Here is a 20072-nt window from a genome sequence, read left to right as displayed (position 1 = left end):
TATGAGAAAGTATATCCATACTCAACTGCAGCATATACTCCACCCTCCCACAATCCTACTAATGATGATCTGTCAGATGACAATACATCCAACAGCAGTGGATCTAGCACAGGGTCATTTAAACAAGGAAGAAGACGAGGGAATAGGGGTAACCGAAACAATCGCGGACAACAGAGCTTCCACAACCAGCCCCCAAGATGGCCAGTCCCACCTCAGATGCCAACAATGGGTCATCAATTCCCATTTCACCAACCACCATATCCGATGATGGGCTGGAATCCAGGATTTTTTCCACCTCCCAACTACCAACCCCATTATCGCCAGCCTTTTTTAGACCAGGGCAGGAGAGGAAGGGGAAAGAAAAGAGGCACAGGTCAATCAATGAACCATGTGTCATGGGAGGCCGACGATGCAGTGAGCAACCACACCCGCAACAGGGAACAACAACCAGGAACGAGCGGAATATGAGTCTTATAAACAATCTGTCTGACAAAGTCCTGTCCCCAACAGAAACCGCAGTCCTAGAAAGAGGTCTGGGCTTTGTACCAACCGCTCGCCCTGATAAATTTAAGCTACACTGTGAGCTCTCGGCGTTCTTCAGAAAACTTAAACTCAAAGCTTTTTTCGAGGGAAAGGAAGACCCGAATGAAGCACTACGAAAATGTGACACTGGATTAAGACTGAACTCTACTTTTAATCCACCGATTCAGACAGTGCCAGCAGCTATCACTGCTTTTGAGCAGGCAGTATTCCTGGACCTAGAAACCTACCAGGACACTCCATCCTACAGCAACTTCAGCACAGAGGAATACCAAGCATTAAGATCCTTGCAAAGTGACCCAAAGATCACTATAAAACCAGCAGACAAGGGCGGTGGATTGGTAATTCAAAATACAATTGATTATGAGAAGGCATGTGAAGTGCTCCTGGCAGACAGGAAGAACTACACCCCCCTAACACAAGACCCCACCCACGACCTAAGAGCTCGGATCACTAATCTGGTCAAAAGAGCTGAGGAGAACGGGGAAATCTCCAAAAATGAGGCGGATTTTTTGAGCACGAGTGAAAGTGTAACACCCTACTTTTACACTCTTCCAAAGACACACAAAAACCGACTACCACCACCAGGGAGGCCGATCGTTTCTGGCATCGGCTCTCTGTTAGAGCCGCTTTCACGGTTTTGTGATCACTATCTCAAACCCTTAGTGCAAAATACTCCGACCTACTTAAAGGACACAAAAAGTTTACTTCAACTGCTTCAAAACCTTGATTTCCCTGGAGACACAGTTACACTGGTGACATTAGACATTGAGAGTCTGTATACCAGCATCCCCCAGGACGATACCATCAAGGTCCTGGGGACGGCTTTAGACTCCATAAACTGGGATTACCAGGCATCCAAGACCTTTATACTAGACCGTGCTACCATAGCATTAAAGGAGAATTTCTTTGCCTACAAAAACAACCTTTACCTGCAAACAACGGGGACATCTATGGGCAGTACATTTGCCCCCAGCGTGGCAGGCCTGTACGTCGCGGATTTTGAGGCGAGGCATATCACACAACCCAATGGCCCCTATACGTCTTCCATCAAAATATGGAGACGTTACATTGATGATGTCCTGGTAATATGGACAGGCAATGATGAACAATTACAGGCCTTTCTAGGTTGGATTAATACACTAGACACCAACCTGAAATTCACCTCTGAACTGAGTAAAACAGAGGTCACCTTTTTGGATGTGAGGATCCAGGTCTCTGGGACCAAACTGACAACAAAAACTTACCAAAAACCCACTGCTCGCAATAACCTACTCAAATTCACAAGTTTCCACCCTAGGCCCCTCAAAGAAAACCTCCCATACGGACAATATTTGCGAATAAGACGCAATTGCTCTGATCTCCAAGATTTCAAGATCCAGTCTGCTGATTTAACTGATAAACTCAAATCTCGAGGTTACCCTACCCAGATATTGAATAAAGGTTACAAGAGGGCTCGTAACCAACCACGAGAATCTCTCCTTGAAGACAGGGTTACCGATAACAAGACCATACCACTGACCTGTGTAACCACGTACAGCACAATGTCTAACCACATGAAAAAATCAATCAATAAAAATTGGCGCATTGTGTCCAGTATAAAAACAGATTGGGAGAAACCTTTGTTGTCTTTTAAGAAAGGACGCAGCCTGAGGGACACGCTCGTGCATACCCGACCCAGAATTGAGCCATCTACCATGGAAAGATCGATCACAGAAATTTGGGGTTTTCCGAAAATTATTGGACATTTTCCTTGTGCCAACTGTAGTGTGTGTCACCTCACGACACACACCAAAACCCTTGAGCTTGAGCCAGGGAAAGTATGGACACAGAAAGGTCATACAAATTGTAATACCCAAAATGTCATTTACCTGATCACCTGTTCCTGCGACCTACGTTATGTAGGAATGACGACCCGCAAAGTTAAGCAGAGGATAGGTGAACACCGCTCCAATATCAGGTGTAAGAAACTGACCACCAAAATGAGCCGTCATTACTTGGAACAAAACCACACTCCCAATGACATGCGATGGACTGTCATCGAGCATGTGATTGGTGGCATGAACATTTCTAACCTTCTTTTTGAAAAAGAACAAAGGTGGGTATACAGGCTGGGTACCCACCTTTTAGGTCTTAACGACGATATTCCCTGGAATACTGTGATAAAGTGAACCGGAATGGAGTCAAACGATTTCCTACTCTATGAATCAGTATGATTATTTTAACTACAGGCTCTTTACAATGTAAGCCCCTTACAGAAGACTGGCGTTATCTGGGTTTTTTACCCATGGCTATTTACCCCTTACTACCATAACCGTATGGCAACATCCCCCTCTTTTTTTGGAGTCTTCTATTTACCATCTGTCAATAGATATCCATAAAAAGCACTATCAATTGAGATCCCACATCTGCTGCTTTTGCTTCCTAAACACTGCCGTGTTAATACTGTATACCTTAGTCACTAAGCAACTAACATCTCTTGTGACCAATCGTCATTGCCCCCTAATGCTCCAATTTGTAACGCGTGTTTGCCGCTCTAGTCCTAACCTACACTTCCGCGTTCAGTGCGCAGATTGTTTATCCAGGTCACTAAGCAACCAACACCCCTTGTGACCGATCGTCATTGCCTCTAGAGCGCTCCGATTGGTAGCGCTAGTCTGACGACGTGCCTGGTCACGAAACCATGCCCACCCGGAAGCAATCACCGCCTCGCTACTTTGCTTTTAAACAGTGAACCGAGCCCGCTTCATCATCGTCGGGGTCCGGTTCGAGGGCGACGTAGGTAGACTGCGGGTGCTGAGCGTCAAGGGCGTAAGTGGAAACCATCTACCAGTACTGAGCTAAGTACAGATCGGGCTCCGTTGTACTAAGGGGCATTACATTGTTTTTATGCCTTTCTCCTTTTTCCTATGATTTGCCATTCTACAGGGTGTGCCGAATACGCTTCCACCCCCCTCCTGAGACCCATGGTGTTCATTCCCAACACCTATAAAGTGAGACATTTTTAACTTGATTGCGATCTTTTTATAACATTTATATTGATCGCTGAGTTGACGATCTTCTGTGAAGATTTTCACCTTTTTATTCCTTAGTCACTACTAGTCTGTACCACGAATAGTACACCGCACCTCTCCTAGCTCATCTGAACCCGGGGCTAATAGGTGGTGTTAACCATAGCGCTATTCAACCACAGCTAGAATGATTTTCACCTTCGGAGCACGATATTTACAATAACAACCAGTAACAACCAGGAGAAATTCTAAGTGTTTGTTCTGTTCTACTCGTATGTCTCTGTCCTTTTATCTTCCAGGTGCAGAAACGATAAGTAGAAGCCTCCTAAACCAGGAGTAATTAGGAATAGTTCAATCATTCCTAATTTTTTTGCACTTTTTTCACCTTTATTTAATTTTCACACTCACGTCCCTAGGTAAGGGTGGGCCTTAGTGTGCCCATACCGCCAGGGTTTACCACACACAGTCCTGATGAATTGCCGGGTAAATTAACACCGTTTCGATGGCAAGAAACATGTCGACTACCCTTTAGGAACCCACCACTCAATTAAAGTGGACTGTTTCCTCACATATTTTAATATCTTTTGTCTTTAGTGATCATTTAATAAAATTATTACTTCAGATACACTACTGACTATTTTAATACGCCCACCATTCACTAGTTTACATTGCACTCAACACGCCCTAAACTCACCATCCCGCTCCGCAGTAATCCTGGCGTTGCAGCACACCAAAGAGACACTCCGTCTCTTTGGTGGGGCCCGATGATGAAGCATGTCATCACTAGGTGGTGAGTGAGGGCTTTCTTCAACATCCCAGTGTGGTTGGGTTTTGTGCTCCCTAGAACGGCTTAGCCTTCTCCATAGACACTCTTCTTTTGATTATTGGTAGCCAATGCAGTGGCCATGGGAGGGGAAGTGCCTTTATCCTGGATGGGTGCGGAAATTATCCCCGTATTCAAAAAAGGTGACAAATCCCTGCCCAACAACTATCGACCCATCAGTCTCATAGATACAGCTCAGAAACTGATGGGCCGATTAGTGCAGAACAAGCTGCAAACTTGGATAGAGGATAATAACAACTTGTCGCCCTACCAAGCGGGTTTTCGCCCCTTGACTAGTTCTATAGATCAGGTCTTCTATTTCATGGCCATTTACTGGAGAAATGTAACATTAAATAAGGGTACCCTCTATGCCGTTTTTGTGGACCTAAGAGCCGCATTTGATCTAGTGCCTAGGCAAAAGCTGTGGAGGACTTTGGCCAAAGCAGGAATAAGCCCAGAACTTCTCACTCTCCTTGTGCGTCTGCATGAAAATAACTATGCAATAATTAGGTGGGGGCGCAGGGAGAAGTGACGGAGCCATTCCCAATAGAGCGGGGAGTGCGGCAAGGGTGTGTCCTGGCCCCAACACTATTTTCCATTTATATTAACGGTATTGTGGATTATCTGAACAAATCTCCAAGTGATGCCCCCAAAATTGCAGGCTCATATGTCCCCGTCCTCATGTTCGCGGATGATACGCTTATATTGTCACGCACTCCAAGTGGTCTCCAAAAGGCTGTAAATGCATTTGGCGATTTTTGTGATAGTCGGGGCCTTGAGCTGAACACTACTAAGACAAAGTTTATGTGTTTGAACCGCCAGTCCACATTTAAAGGTGCAATTACTTATAAGGGCACTCCTCTAGAGAAAGTTGATGCTTTTTCCAATTTAGGAATAATGATACAGGATAATATGAAATGGAAGTCTCACATTAACATGGCAGTACTAAAGTTTAGCCAGCTTGCAGGAGCAGTTGCACTTAAACATAGAGCCTCGCTGACAAAGCCAATAAATTGTGCCCTCGAAATCTACAAAATGAAAGTCCTGAGTGCTTGTATGTATGGCTCAGAACTTTGGGGTTTCTCAAATCTAGCAGACCTGGGTTTAGCGGAAAATGGGTTCTTGCGTCGGCTGGTAACGGTCCTGCAAAGTACACCCACAATCCCATTGAAACTGGACCTTGGTCTGAGAAGCATTGAGGACATAGCGCGATTGCGCCCATTGTTGTATTGGAGGCGCCTGATGGTGACGCCGGAACTAGCCCACTATGCATCGGCATTGTTAGATGTTGTCAAGTTTGACCAATTTCATTGCATAGTTTGGCTGAAAGATCTGAGGGGTCTACTGGCAAAGTTAAAACTGGACCATCTTTGGGGTAATATGGATGTGACAAAGTTTCCAACTAAAGCAAAACTGAAAGAAATATATTGGGAGATGGTGTATTTTTCAATCTATTGTGCTGGGTCAAGAGCTAATCTATCTGGCCGCTTTTTGGATATTAAAATGGTTCCATCCTGCGAAGCTTATTGGGATATAATTGAAAGGCCGCGTGACAGGAAGTTATAATTCCAATTCAGAGTCGGAACACTCCCAGTAAATGCTTTTAAAAAGCATTGGTTTCCACCGCGGGATGAGAACTGTTATCATTGTTAAGACCAAATAGAGCATATCTCCCACTTGTTGTTTTGCTGCCCGCTATATGCTAGTTCAAGGCGCAAATGGCTAGAACCAGTTTGTTTAAATCTGGGCACTCGTACCCAGGCGACTGCACTGAGAATATTAGAAACAGATTGTTCGCCGCTCTTTGCAACTGCCGTAGCTAAATTTCTTGGTTGGGCTTGGGTGATCCGCACTCGCACTTTATTAGATATTGTACCTGATTAAAAATACGGTTTTTAGGATAGAATTGTTTTTATCAAATTTATGAATCAAGTAAATGTTTTAATTGTGCATTGTATTCGACTGTCAATTGTTTAATATGTATTTTATTGTGAGTATTTTTAGATATAGTATTTATTTGTATAGTATTAGGGAGGAACTGCTTTTATGACGAATGTCGAATAAAGCTTTGGAATTTGAATTTGATAAGTGACCGTACGTTTGTGGTGTCCAGGACATTATAACCCCTCTACGGTTTTCCTCATTATTTCAAGCACTTCCAAGGCTGGAGCCTTTATTTTACAACTGTGCATGCAGTGCCCTCTAAAGACTGGTTCTATGGTGGCATTTTATGTGGTCTGAAAATGTATAAAAAGAAATAGATATGGTGTTTATTTTCAATGTTTTATTAATCCTATTTGTTCAGAAGTTTGGAGAAGTGTGGCTCAGGGGTTAGAGGCGGCAGACCCGGAATCTGAGATCGGTCCTGGACCAGGGTTCAATTCCCCGCCCCGGCGGGTCTTGGGCTAAAAATTCCACTGACTCGATAATTCTCGTCCCGGTGCCTCCTCGACTCACGGGTTCACACTCTGCGACTCTGGGCAATAGCTTGCTTAATCTCCACAACGGCCCCTCGCGGCGGGATACCTGACTTTCACCCTGTGGACACCCTGTCGGGGCTTCTCACAGGGGAATACCAGGACGGGTTCCCTAGGCAAGCGCCAGGATGCCCTTTGTGGTGACAGGTTGCGCTATATAAGTATACCTACATTTACATTTACAATGATTTTGATCAATGATAAAATGCTTTATTCAAAAATAGGTTATTTACCATAAGGATTCCATTTAGACATGATTAATGATGATAATGAAAGGCTGATGATGTTTAACATATGGTTTGTTTGCCTTTAAACGTATTACACCTTTGATAACACCAATTGGCTCATATTTTGTGATAGCCCTTGATAAAGCTAATACGTGTACCTTATATGTTGTGATGACCCTCGATAAAGCAAATAGGCTTGTTTTATTTAAAGTGATTCTCCCCTTTATTGTGATGTGATGTCTGGTATAGAATGGGGATTACTGTGTTTTTTAAATAAAAGCACCAACTGAACAAGCATTTATTGAGTGTTATCTTTGTGTGCCTGTGAATGATGATTGCTAGCCTGCACCACCTCCCCAGAGTAGGCCTTGGACTGCTCTGCTTTTTTACTTTGAAAGAGTCAACCCCTCAATAGGGTGGTTGATACCCAAAAAGGGGAAATTGTGGACCTATTTCTTGTGCAGCCCTCACATTCCGCACAACTAAGAGCCCAATTTTCTACAACAGCTTTTTGTTCTAGATGCAGGTATACAATCATTTTTAAGCTCTGCTGTTTTTCAGCTCATCAACGAGACCTAAAACGCAGTTATTGACTTACCGATCTAAAGCTCAGTTTTTGAACTACCTGTAGTTTGTGATGAGGTTTCCATTAAAGTGATACTCTCTTCATCTTTTCAGTTAAAGCATACACATTTATTTTGTAAAGGTACAGTTGTAACCTGGATGGTGTTTTTCTTGCTCAAGGACAGTTTCAATGGCTCATAGGGCTGCAACTGTAGCAGCAGTCAAGAAATGTGTTGATGTTTCTAGATAGGAAAAGTGTAATTGCCATTCAGGAACAGTCAGCAACAATTCAAATGGTCTATTTCTAGTTAAAGTAAGAATTGTAATAGTTAAAAAAATTGTATGGTGATACATTTTTATTTTTATTTTATTTTTGTAGGTTCAATATTGTTGGTGGTGTTACTGAAAGGGAGTGAATGCCTCTGATCTTCGATGCTCAAATGAAAAAGAGTACAAAAGTACATATAGTGTGAGATTATGTTGATGTTCAGCCTACACCTTGAAGCAATTTTAGAAAAGTGAAGTGATATGTGGCAACCCAAGCTAACCACACAACTATCCAATAGGATTAAGTGCCACCTTCAATTGTGAGACTATTTTAGCAATTAAGGACACTGAAAGCAAATCTTAAGTCATTCTGTGCTGCACAAAATTAAATAGATCCATTGTAGAAGTTACAGGTAGTCCTTTTTTAGGTCTCGTCTTCAGCTCTCTGTTGTGCATAATACAAGACACTAACTCATGATTAGCTCTCTTTCTTTTCTATCTCATGTCCCTGCTTCTGATTCAATGTCTGTCCTCTCTATTCTTGTTGTTGTCTTAACGAGGCGCGTTTTGCTTTCACAGTGTGTTGATCTGATGAGCTGTGCTTTCACACCCGATGTTAGACCTTCCATTGCACGATTTTGTGTCCTTCGCACCTGATCCCTCTCCTTCCTCCATCCACCTCGCTTTATAATACTTTCCATCCTCGTCCCCATCCTGGCATTATTAGGACCTCCTCCTATGGCCACTTATCCTCCCATTTCGCTTGCACTTATATCACCTGCTGTATTATCAACAAACGACCATCTTAAAATGTTTATTCAACCATTCTACGATGGCAAGACCCACATATACAAACTCAGAAATGCACAGAGAGGGTCTTGGAATCTCTTTTGTTACATTTGTAGAAATCATGCATTTTCAACAGTCATCATTGCATGGGTTCTTTGACACCCACTGTGCATGTGTGCAGCTAGCCGTTTTAGAAAGTACTTTTTAAAGCATATGAGAAAACATTGAAACATGTTGTCCTTGGAAGCACTCGCATTGGCGTCAGCCATCTAGGTGAAAATAAAAGCACTGGCAAAAGCCAGTAAGTTTTACTGGTGAAACATATTGGGATACCAATGCTTGTCTTTCACTTTCTTAATCCAATTTCGGAACTGTGGAATTTCAAGCTGAGTGCCATTCTTAAAGCTTCTCAACAATTTCTGAGATTTTTTTATACCATTTCTTTGCAACGTTTATGCTAGTGTACTTGCTTTGAAAAAACAGTCAAGAAATTTCCTATGTGAAAAAATATTTGAGCAGCATGTCTTAGGGCCATATTTAGGTGAGGCAATACCGGTCGGTAACGGTGAAATTCGGTAAATTTCACCGTTACCGACCGGTATTTAGGGATTTGAGATGTAGGAGGCAGGTTTCAAGGATTCGGTAATTTACCGAATCTGTAATTTAAGGAATCGGTAAATTACCGAATCCTGAAACCTATGTAGGAGGCACTCAAGTGAGTGCATTTATGCATTCAGGATTCCTTATTTACCACCAACTATAAGTTGGTGGTAAATACCGAATTCCTTTAAAACAGCATTTTTTTGCTTTTTTGTCAGTGCCATGTGGCAGACATACATGCCCTTAGGGCATGTATGTGTGCCACATGTGCACACATGCACGATTCAGGGGTGCAACATGGTGTCAATGTGCCACCTTGCCACCCTTGGATATGTTCCCCCGATTACCGATTCGGTATTTACCGAATTGGTCATAGTGAATGGTTTCCCATTCATTCCTATGGGCCTCCAGGCCCATAGGAATGAATGGGAATTACCGAATCAGTAAATACCGAATCGGTAATACCAAATATTACCGATTCGGTGACATTTACCGAATTATTACCTACATACTATTTACCGATTTTCAAATACCGAAATGGTAACATTGGGTATTTAAAAATCGGTAAATAGTGATTACCTACATACGGCCCCTAGTTATTTAACTATAGTTGGTGCTTTCATTCATAATAACTTTATTTCGGCAACAAATGCCCAAAAAGTTTTGTACACAAACTATAAAACCGTACATTATATGACCAGAAAAGACAGAATGGAATGTGCAAAAGTACAATATAGTTCCACAAATAGCAAGATTTCGTCCTCTGAAATCGGAGAAGAATAAAGCAAAAAAATCTTTCCTGCATGGTATTTAAGAATACTAACGATACAAGCTGATATGTGTTTAAAAAAAAAAGAAAAGAAAAATCATATTTTTTTTTACAAATTCCCTGTATGAAGAAAGTACAAGGCAAATATGCCTGAAATATCATCTGGTGAGTCACATTATACCAAACGAACAAAGTGACAGTGCAATATGAAAGCAACAATGCTCACTGCATACCTGCAAGATACCCATTGGCCCAGCCTCAAAGGTCTGCCATAATGTAAGGTATAGTATTAAATCAATTATGAGAGTCAGGAATTAAAACATTTACGATAAAATGCAGCATTAAAAGATTAGTTGATGCTAAGGCCATACTAGATATTCTCACACCTTTGTCAGGTAGCATTAAAATGTTCAAATTAAAAGCTCACCGGGGGTTTAAAAAACTATACCTTAAGACATAATGCATCATATGTCCTGTGCGGATAGCACTTCCCTTCCTATATACCAGAATGGTCCAAAAAATCTTGCCACGGTGCAAGCATGCAGCAGACGGGCATCAGATCTTAAAATTCTGAGCCCACCATGATAATTTTGTGTGCCCAATTGCCTGCACAATGGCTTTAGGCAGGACTGACGGGGGAGACATAGGCTTAACAACAAAAGAAGACATGGATGACTGTTTCTACCACATTGCTACATGCTGAGGATGAGGCCGATAAATTCACATTCCATTTGCTACTGAATGATCGTAAGGGAAGCCTACCAACCCTAAACTGGAAATATAATTTTTTCAAAAGGAGCTTACTAGGTCACGTTGGAATATAGGTTAATACCCAGATAATTAAAAAAGTCTCCCTATCAAGTGTTCAGTCCCTAGATCTTTTTTGCCTTTGAAAGTTTTATGTTGATTGAACAACATATACTGGTTTTGTGTGTTTTATTTTCGGCCCACGTGATGCACAAAATTCCTTGAATCTAAACAAAAATTGTTGAAGAGCACTTGGGTTCTGGAAATTATTAATATGTCATTCACAAAGAGCAAATAGGCACTTATTCAGAGGCCAACTTAAGTGTATCAGTATGATATTGTAACAGTGACTAAACAACATCATTTAAATAGAGGTAAAACAAGGTGGGTTCCAGGACACATCCCTGCCTAACACCTTTGGCAATGGGAAACCAGTTGCTGAGTTGGCCCGGGCTGCCCCACTAAATTCATGGGTGATTTCCTTCATGCAGGCAAATGACCAAATCTAGGATGGAAGAAGCCAGGCCCATGTTCCTCAGAACATCCCACAACCTGGAGAGGGACACCAGATCAAAAAGAGACTTAAGGTTGATGAAGTTTACGTATAGACTACCCTTCCCAACTACTGCCACCTTCCACTAAATTAGCAAAAAGTGTAACACTATGTCAATCCTGCTGGTTATATTACAAAACCAGCTTGGTAGGGAGACAGTATTTCCTTTTCATTAATCCAGGCCTGGATTGTGTTCAATAAAGCCTGACAAAAAATCTTTTGCACACAATCTTTGAGGCTAATTGGACGATAGTTAGTTGCCAAGCACCTGTCCTCCTTTTTATAGATAGGGATCAGCTCCACACCCTTCCAAAACTCCAGGATAGGAGCACCCCTTGCGAATCCGTTTCCAGGACATTTAAAAATTTGATCCAACTATCTATCTCAAATCTGAATATATCAACAGGTATGTCATCTGGTCCAGCAGCATGACTGCTAGCAGTGGAGTCCAGAGCAGTAATGAGATCATCAATTTCAAACGAAAGTAATGGGAGATCAGCAGATTTTTCAAAAATTGGATTGACCGCTGTATAGGTTGTTCTACCATCAGAGTATAGCTTAGAGAAGTGTGCAACCCAATCATACATGGCAAAATAATTTATGGGAGGAGCAGTATGACCATTGTCCTCCCATGTTACCAGGGACCAAAAGTTGGTAGAGTCATTTAAGAGGCTAGTGTCTTTTAAATGTTGGTCTTCTCAGGTCCTCCCATTCTCTCTTAACTTTCACTTGAGATTGTTTTCAACACTTTCCTCACTGTATAAATACTCATGGAATCCTTCCTCCTAATCATCAGCTAGTGCATTTCTCACCTGCCTACATTCTTTATCAAACAACAAACAGGTTCTAGACGCACTCAGAGCTCTGGAGGGTTTAGGAACCAAAACATTTGATAAAATCTGTTTAAAAAATGAATTATGAATCTCCTGAAGGATATTAATATTTGCCACTGTATCAGAATCATCATTTAGTATTATCCTAATATCTTCCAGATCTGATCTAATCACAGATATCTCAGGACTATTTGTTACCTCAGTCTATTTTAACCTGCGCATTTGTTCGTAGGGACAGCTGTCTTCGAGGATGGTAGGGGGACATATCTGTGTGCAGACCAATTGGACAAACCATTCAAAGTAAGGCACAGGGGGTTATGGACACATTCCAACCTCACCATCACTACTATGTTCTCTATCCGGCCCCAAAGTCTCAAGTCCACTAAAATATAATTTATACAGCTTGTATGTGCTGGTTTGTTATAAGTGATTGCCCCCCACGGATCAGACCTAGTTTTTCCATTAGTAGCCCTAAGCCCATATTCTAAGAATAAAGCTGTTAGCTGTAAGGCAGTTTCTGTCCACCTTCTTATGGGTGGAACATTAAGCATTGGATTTCCCCATTTCATCTCCTCATCAGAGCACAGACGATTGACCTCATTATCCAAATGCTGGAAGGTAGTGTTAAAATATCCTACTAAGATTATCAATGATTGACGTGGAAGCTTGTCTAGATGATTCTCAAGTTGAACAATTTGTATTTGTATTTGTAGAGCGCATCATTCATCCCAAGGGACATCACGGCGCTAGGAGAGCATACAATGCTGTGTAAAAAAAAGGGTATTTGGTTGCGGCGTGGGGCATTCCTATATAATGACTAATCAACTTAGTATCAGGGAAATAGGAAGGTTTTTAGCTTCTTTCTAAAAAGAAGATATTTGTCTGTCAATCGTAAGTCAAGTGGAAGGTCATTCCCCTGAACAGCAGTCAATTTGGAAAAGGAGCAGTCTCCCATCTTAACTCTGGTGATTCGTTTAACCTTTGCTAGGGCCTGATGACATGACCTCAGGTTACGTGACGAAACGTGGATTGCCATTTTGTGTTGCAAAATGTGTGGGCCTTTCTTATGCAAAGCTCTGTGAGCATGGCAGAGGAGCTTAAATTTGTTTTTTTGGCACACTTGGGGCCACCAAGTGCTGTCCCAGATTGAGTGTGCACCCCGAAGAGCAAAATCTCAGATTTTTCAGCATTTAGCTTCCAGCATTTAGCTTTAGACAGTGATCTGTCATCAAAGTTGCTATTTCGGTGAGGCAATTAATTAGGTTGCTCTTCGTGTCAGTGTCAGCACGTTTGTCATCAAGAGGGATCAATAACTGTGCAGATGTCAAAGCCCCATTTCCTACTGATTACTGCTAGGGAGGAGACATACGCATTAAGAAGAGTTGCGCTTAGGGAAGCTCTCTGTGGGACTCCATGTTTGATACATTTTGGTTTTGAGGAGCATGGGCCCATTTGAATTTTTTGGGTTCTGTTTTTCAGGAAGGATGCGAACCATGAGAGGGCTTTCGAATGTAATCCTTTTTCATGGAGAATTCGTAGTAGGTTGCTATGAGATACAGTATCAAAGCCTGCAGTAAGATCCAAAAGGATCAGTGCTACAGCGCTGCCTTGGTCCACTAACGATCTGATGTTGTCGGACAGAGCAAGTAGTGGGGCCTCTGTGCTGTTATCGGCTCTGAAACCAGTCTGTGAGGGGTGTAGGAGGTTATTGGTTTCAAGAAAGGTGGTGAGTTGTTTATTAACCAATCTCTTCAAGACCTTAAGTAGATATGGTAGCTGTGAGATAAGTCGGTAATTTATTGGGTCATACATTTCTAAGCCTTTTTAGTAGAGAAAAAAACACGGTTTCCTTCCATATGGTTGAGAAAGAAGTTAACTCCAAACATTGATTAAATCTTTTTGGTGACAGGGGGGCATAAGACTGATACTAATCGAGAGAAGATGAAGTGTGGGCAAGGATCGAGTGGCGATCCTGCCTTGACCTCAATCATAGCTTTTGCTACCTGCTCTTCTGAGAGGGGCGCTGGAATGGCTAGGTGGGCCTGAGCCAGGGAATGGGGTGTCGAGTCTCCCAGTCTATATTATCTCCCTTGGGCTGATTGTTAAAAGATGCATAGATTTTGGTCACTTTATCGGTGAAGAAGTTGTAAAGTAGCTCACAATTGTCTATTATAGGCGCCATAGTTTGAGACAAGCTAGTTGGTTTACAGAGTTCTCAGATTACTTTGTATAGTTTTTTGGATGAACTACTGTTGTCTTTAATTCTTTTGAATGGTATTTTTTCTTTGCGTTTTTTAGGGCAATGTGGTAGTTTTTCAGCTTTTCTAGGCAGCCATGTCTGTCCTTGCTGTCCTTTTACAGTCTCCATTTGTGTTCTTGGGTTCTACACTTTCTTTTCATTAGTTTTATTTCTAATGAGTACCACTACTCGGATCGTGCTTTATTGTTAAATTTACTGTCCAGTTTAGGGGCGCACTGATCAAGTGCTTTCTCAATTTCTTTTTGCAGATACTCAGCTTCTGCTTGAATGGAGTTAGTGTGAGGCGTATTAGGGATGTATTGTGAGAAGTGTGAGCCAAACACGTCGAGGGTGATTCGGTTCCAGGCTGAATGGAGCAGTTTATCTGGTAGGCTGAAAGAGAAGGAGATTATGGAATGGTCAGTCCGAGGCAATGATTTGATATCATTGACGTTGATGGTCTCAATGTTAGAGAACAGTAGATCCAGTGTGTGTCCTAGATCCCCTCCACCCGAACCCCTCTAGAGTAAACATTGTATATAGCAATGGAGTGGGTGGCATCATCCACCAGCTAAATAGCAAGGAGATCATGGCTGTTTATGTTGATTCTTGTAATGTTACAGTGTACGGTAGGTCTAAACCAAATTGTTAGCCCCCCCCCCCTTGATGGTCTACCCCAGGAACTGTAATGGCAGGGATAGAATAATCTAAATAGCCTGGTTTAAACATAGGATTCACACACCAGGTTTCCTGAAAGAAACAAAAATTATGTTTTTTGACAAATGTGTTCCAATCAGGTAGGGCCATCTTAACCCAGCCACATTCCATGAAGTTAATGCCACCCCACCTTGGGATTGGTATGCTCTTGTGGGGGTAGGCACATACAAGGAGTAGTAGAGGTTGATTTGCTTATCTCATTTGCCTCCCGTATAGCACTATCAGTAATATTAGGAGGTTCTAGACTTACACTTGTGGGGACCCTCGCCAGTCTTTCCACTTGCAGCTCCCCAAAAACATGCATGGCACCTAGAGACCATACGTCCTCCAGGTACTGGGGATTGCAGTTTTCACTTCAAGAGCTATCATTCACCCCCCGGTATTTAAGGCAGATATTTGTTAAAAAAAGGGATGATGTCCGTAAGTCATAAGAAATCAAGCCATCCACTAAGTTCTTCTCCTTAAAATATCATTCTATTCAATTACATTTTGTAAGCCTCACGGAGTGTCTTCTGATGCTAACTATATCCTCCCGGATCACTGACCGGCAACCCCTCAACTGACAGACCCAGTGTATAGGATTATTTATTAGTGTCTCCTTCCCTGCCTGTTGGATATGAACTGGAAGCTTTTGGACATTTACCATAAGAATTGATGTACCTCGCTGGGGGTGCCTAGCTTGGGAACTGTCTTGGGAGCTGTTTGGGGCCCTTGTAAAGGGAATCTGCCCATGTCCATTAAAGCCCCAGTTTTCAGGCTGTCTATAATGATGATAATGGTGATAGGGCCCAGATGGTCTTGTAGTCATTTTGTTAGTAGCAAGAGAATGCCTCACCTGTCCGTTATTAGGAACATTATCCAAGGTTGAGCTTACCAGATAGGCTTACCTAACGTTACATTCCCCAGGTAAAACTAGATTCCCAGGGCTGTAGCTTCACATCCAGGCCCCCTGAATGGTGATAGACAGCAGGTTTGATGAAAGTATTCCCCTCTGTAAACTGTTTTAGAGTGCACTTGAGCCAAGTAATCAAAGATTTGAGTTCACCCACCTCTACCCTATGGACCTTTACTTCCAGCGTAAGATGATAGGTATCGACCTGGGGAGAGTTGGGTACAGATTGTGTATTTCCCTGGGCACCAGACTTCTTCTGATCAAGTTACTCCCCCTCTCTGTCTGCCAACGGGAAAAATGTGTTACTATGCAGAATTGACTAGACAGAGGGGGCTGAACTAGGGGATCCCTCCTGCATGTCTGGTGGGCGGAGGAGAAAAACAGGGAACGTTGGATAATTATTTCATAAAGGCTTCCATAGGAATGGAGAGAAACATTACCCTAGCCGAACGTCGGGCCGAAAGACGTCGCTCTGTAGAGCTAATAAAGAATAAACGGTCTTCTCTGGGTCAACTACAACGAGCCCTGTCCCCACTTCCTACTACCGACTGTGAAAGCGAGGGGAATGAAGCTCTACTTAGTAATAGTATCCCATTACTCCTCCAAAATATTACTCCACCTTTGGACATAAATAATGACCTGCTTATAAATCTTTCTTTCTCTCCCGGAATCATGACACAATCGGCTGGGGTGTTAACAGTTTCACCATCACCTGTGGCTGACTCTGTTAATAGTTGCATAAATGTTTTGAAAAACCCACATCCGCAAGGCCCACCCCCCAAAAAAAGGAGGAAAGGGGGTAGTAGATCCCAAATTAACAAAACAAATTATATTGATTGTCCCAAATCCAAGAGTCACACATCACTTGCATCTGTACCCCTTGTATCACCTACTGAACTACCCCTTCCATTATTCGATCAACTAGGTGTTAACTTAATGGGAAATTTTGAAAAACTAATTAGGTCTCTTATAATACCTTTGGTAGAAAGATTACAAAAAATAGGCCAACAACTGGGGAATCTGGAAAAGGTAATAAATGATATCAAAGGAGGGATGGGGGCTCTGTAGTACCCCTCGTAGTACCTACAATGATGGAGGTGCCCCCTAATGCTATTGATCCATTAGTTACCAAATCTGTAAACCCACCTACCCTGGAAACCCCGAAATTAATGCCCCCCAAAACATCACAGTCAAAAGAATAAAACAGTGTTAGAATGGGCGAGGAAAAAGAAAGGCCAAATCCGCCAGGAAACCTTGATAAAATTACCGGTCATGAGGCTGTAGTAAGGCCAACCGCCCCTAAGAGGCTTAATTTAGAACTGCCCCCGGAAGCAGTTCCGTTAGTGGTGGTGCTCACTGGAGTCCCGACCTTGGAGGAAGGTATTGATGGTAAAAACAGCAAAAACGAAAACCATAACCAGCTGAAGAATAAGGTCATATTTTGGCTAAGGAAAAATCGACCACTCCCTCCATATGTAAATGGCAAAATTCTACATGTGAGGCGTCTTCCTTGGTTAGGTCCCAGCATAAAGAACATCACAGGGGACATTATTATAATAAACTTTAGAGATACCAGGGCAGTTAGTTATATCTTAGACTGGTTCCCTCCGAATGGTAGCAACGAAGTTACAGCTCGAGACCTTACTTATTTGTATCCTAGAAATATGGTACTTCCCATCAATCTTAAGTCATCGGTCAAATACCAGGTAGATGATATCAGACCACTATTCCATGAAGAAATTCCCCGCACCAGGCCACAACTTGATAAACGAGGTGACCACTCTAGATTTTTATCTCAACAGCAGGGCGCCCCCTCTAGGCCTTTACATTTACATCAGGCTAATCATTTTAGGCCCATTTTTCAATATCAGACTGACCCTGCTAAGACCCCATGTGATTACTATTCCTTACCATGGAATGATTTCCACACCTGGGAAGGGAGTCATAATTATCTACCGATAACAAGATCATTTACGATTCCTACACAGAATCGCTTTAATATTCTGTCAGGCCTAGATGACATCGAATGACTAACCATCACTTCAATTCCCTAAGATAATTTCAACCCGCCTCCCTTGGATAGGCCGACTATGGTTGTAAAGGATACTCCAATTTAGGATTATTGTAGTCTTTTCACTGATACTACTGACTCCCCAAATAAGGCCCTAGTTAATTGTGCCATGATTAGTGGGCACTGTAATCAATTACAGGATCCTCCTCTGCCATCCCAAGGGCAAATTGCGGAGACAGTTCCGCTATTTGAAGATCTCTGTGGTAGCCCTTCATGTAATACAGACCCCTCAAATAATATCAATGACACTGGTGTCTCGACTGAAGGGCCCCGCGACTTATTACAAAATGTCTTTCTGTTGCCTCAGGGGCAAACCGCGGATTCCCAAATTCAAATTAAACAGCAGCAACTTCACCCTAAGGCATCACAGTCGAGTAGTCTGATTCTTTCTATCCTATTCTGAATGTCGCAGGTTTGCGGACAAAAATTGAGCAACCTAATTGGTTAGAAATAATTAGAAGTCACACTATAGTATGTTGCCAGGAAACATGGTCGGTAACTGAAATGCAACTCCAGGGCTATAGATTGTATTTTTCAAGTGCTCGTCCTTCTCTTTTTGGTAGACCTAAGGGAGGATTAGCAGTATATGTATCTAAGACCCTTTCACTTAAGAAAATTGTTGAAATAGCTACTGCAGAGAATTATCAAATAATTAAATTCTCAGTGAACCAAGGGCATACATATTTCCTGGTAAATTTTTATAACATCATGTTACCTTTGGAATTTGTGAAAATTGTTAATAAGATAACCTCCGTTCTAGAGGAACATCGGAAATGTTGTCCTTCTCTTCCTTTTAAATTAATTTGGGGCGGCGACTACAACATTCCTTTATGCAACGAATATTCAAACTTAAACTGTGGTATCGTGGACGAGGGCGGGAGCCCTCTAACCCACTTCGCTCACTCAAGTGTCGGGAACATTTTAAATGAAAACATTTTTATGTTAGGACTGGGGTTCGCAAATGAGTTAGTCGAACCCCCGATTGATTTTTCCCCTACTTTTCACGGCAGGGGCTCAAGCACTTTAATTGATTTTATTTTGATCTCTAATCACCTGAGGGATGACTTACTAACATTCTGTACGGGAAAAGACGCTAGCAGCGATCATTTCCCAAACAGTGTGACTATTACAGTGCCGTCCGGAAGTTATCCAATTGATACTCTGGGCATGTTGAACCAAAGAGCCCTGAATTTGGATAAAACTAACGGGTATTCGGTCAAATGGGCTAAAGTTGACCCAGATGTTATCACGCAAAATGTCATCACTAAATCTTTTTCCATGTTAGAGATATGTTTAAACCCTCTTTCTACTGTAGAGGAAATATTGAATAATTTTATTAACATTACCAAAGTGATTAGTAAGGAGCTCCTTCGCAAACTAAAGCAAAACGGGAAACAGGAAAAAGGATGGTTTAATTCTGAAAGTCGTAATGCCTTATCAGCTCTAAAAACAGCCTTACATAAACCTGAGAGGGATCAGCCAGAAATTAGGAGGCTGAGAAAATTCTACAATAAGGCGAAAAAAGACTGCAAAAAAGATAGGAAAAAGGATCTCTGGGAGAAGCTCCATGAGAGTTGTAAAAGGAACGACAGCTTAATGTTCTGGAAAGTGGTTAACTCACCCTTCTTGAAAACGGTGAAGACCGGCCCTAGTGTGGAAGTAGCGATCACCGCAGAGGGTTGGGTTTCCCACTTCTCAAGGATATTTTTAGCTGAGGTTGTACACTACAATGAAAGCCCACATATATCCCCCTATCCCCTCGAATTGTCTTTTAGCCACGAGGAAGTAATTAATGCTTTGTCTTCTGTGGAGAAGTGTGGCTCAATGGTTAGAGCAGGCAGACCTTGATGCGGAGCTCTGGCCAGGGACCAGGGTTCGATTCCCGCCTCGGCGGGTGTCTGGCACATTAATTCCCCTGACTGGATATTCTCGCCTCAGTGTCTGTTCTGATCA

General features: G+C 42.3%; 1 protein-coding gene and 1 long non-coding RNA gene across 2 annotated transcripts in view; one reads left to right on the top strand and one right to left on the bottom strand.

Annotated features, from left to right (window-relative positions):
- The window catches only part of SYNDIG1 (synapse differentiation inducing 1), a 778298-nt gene that overhangs the window by 498788 nt on the left and 259438 nt on the right, over nt 1–20072 (bottom strand). The window lies entirely within an intron of this gene.
- Nucleotides 3289–4082, top strand: LOC144761728 (uncharacterized). Its single transcript, XR_013595872.1, has 3 exons — nt 3289–3351; nt 3469–3533; nt 3851–4082. It is a non-coding gene; the product is annotated as an uncharacterized LOC144761728 (long non-coding RNA).

Source organism: Lissotriton helveticus, chromosome 6, assembly GCF_964261635.1.
Source record: "Lissotriton helveticus chromosome 6, aLisHel1.1, whole genome shotgun sequence".
Classification (NCBI taxonomy): Eukaryota; Metazoa; Chordata; class Amphibia; order Caudata; family Salamandridae; genus Lissotriton; species Lissotriton helveticus.
Note: the sequence above shows the minus strand (reverse complement) of the source record. Positions and strands in the feature narration are given on the sequence as shown.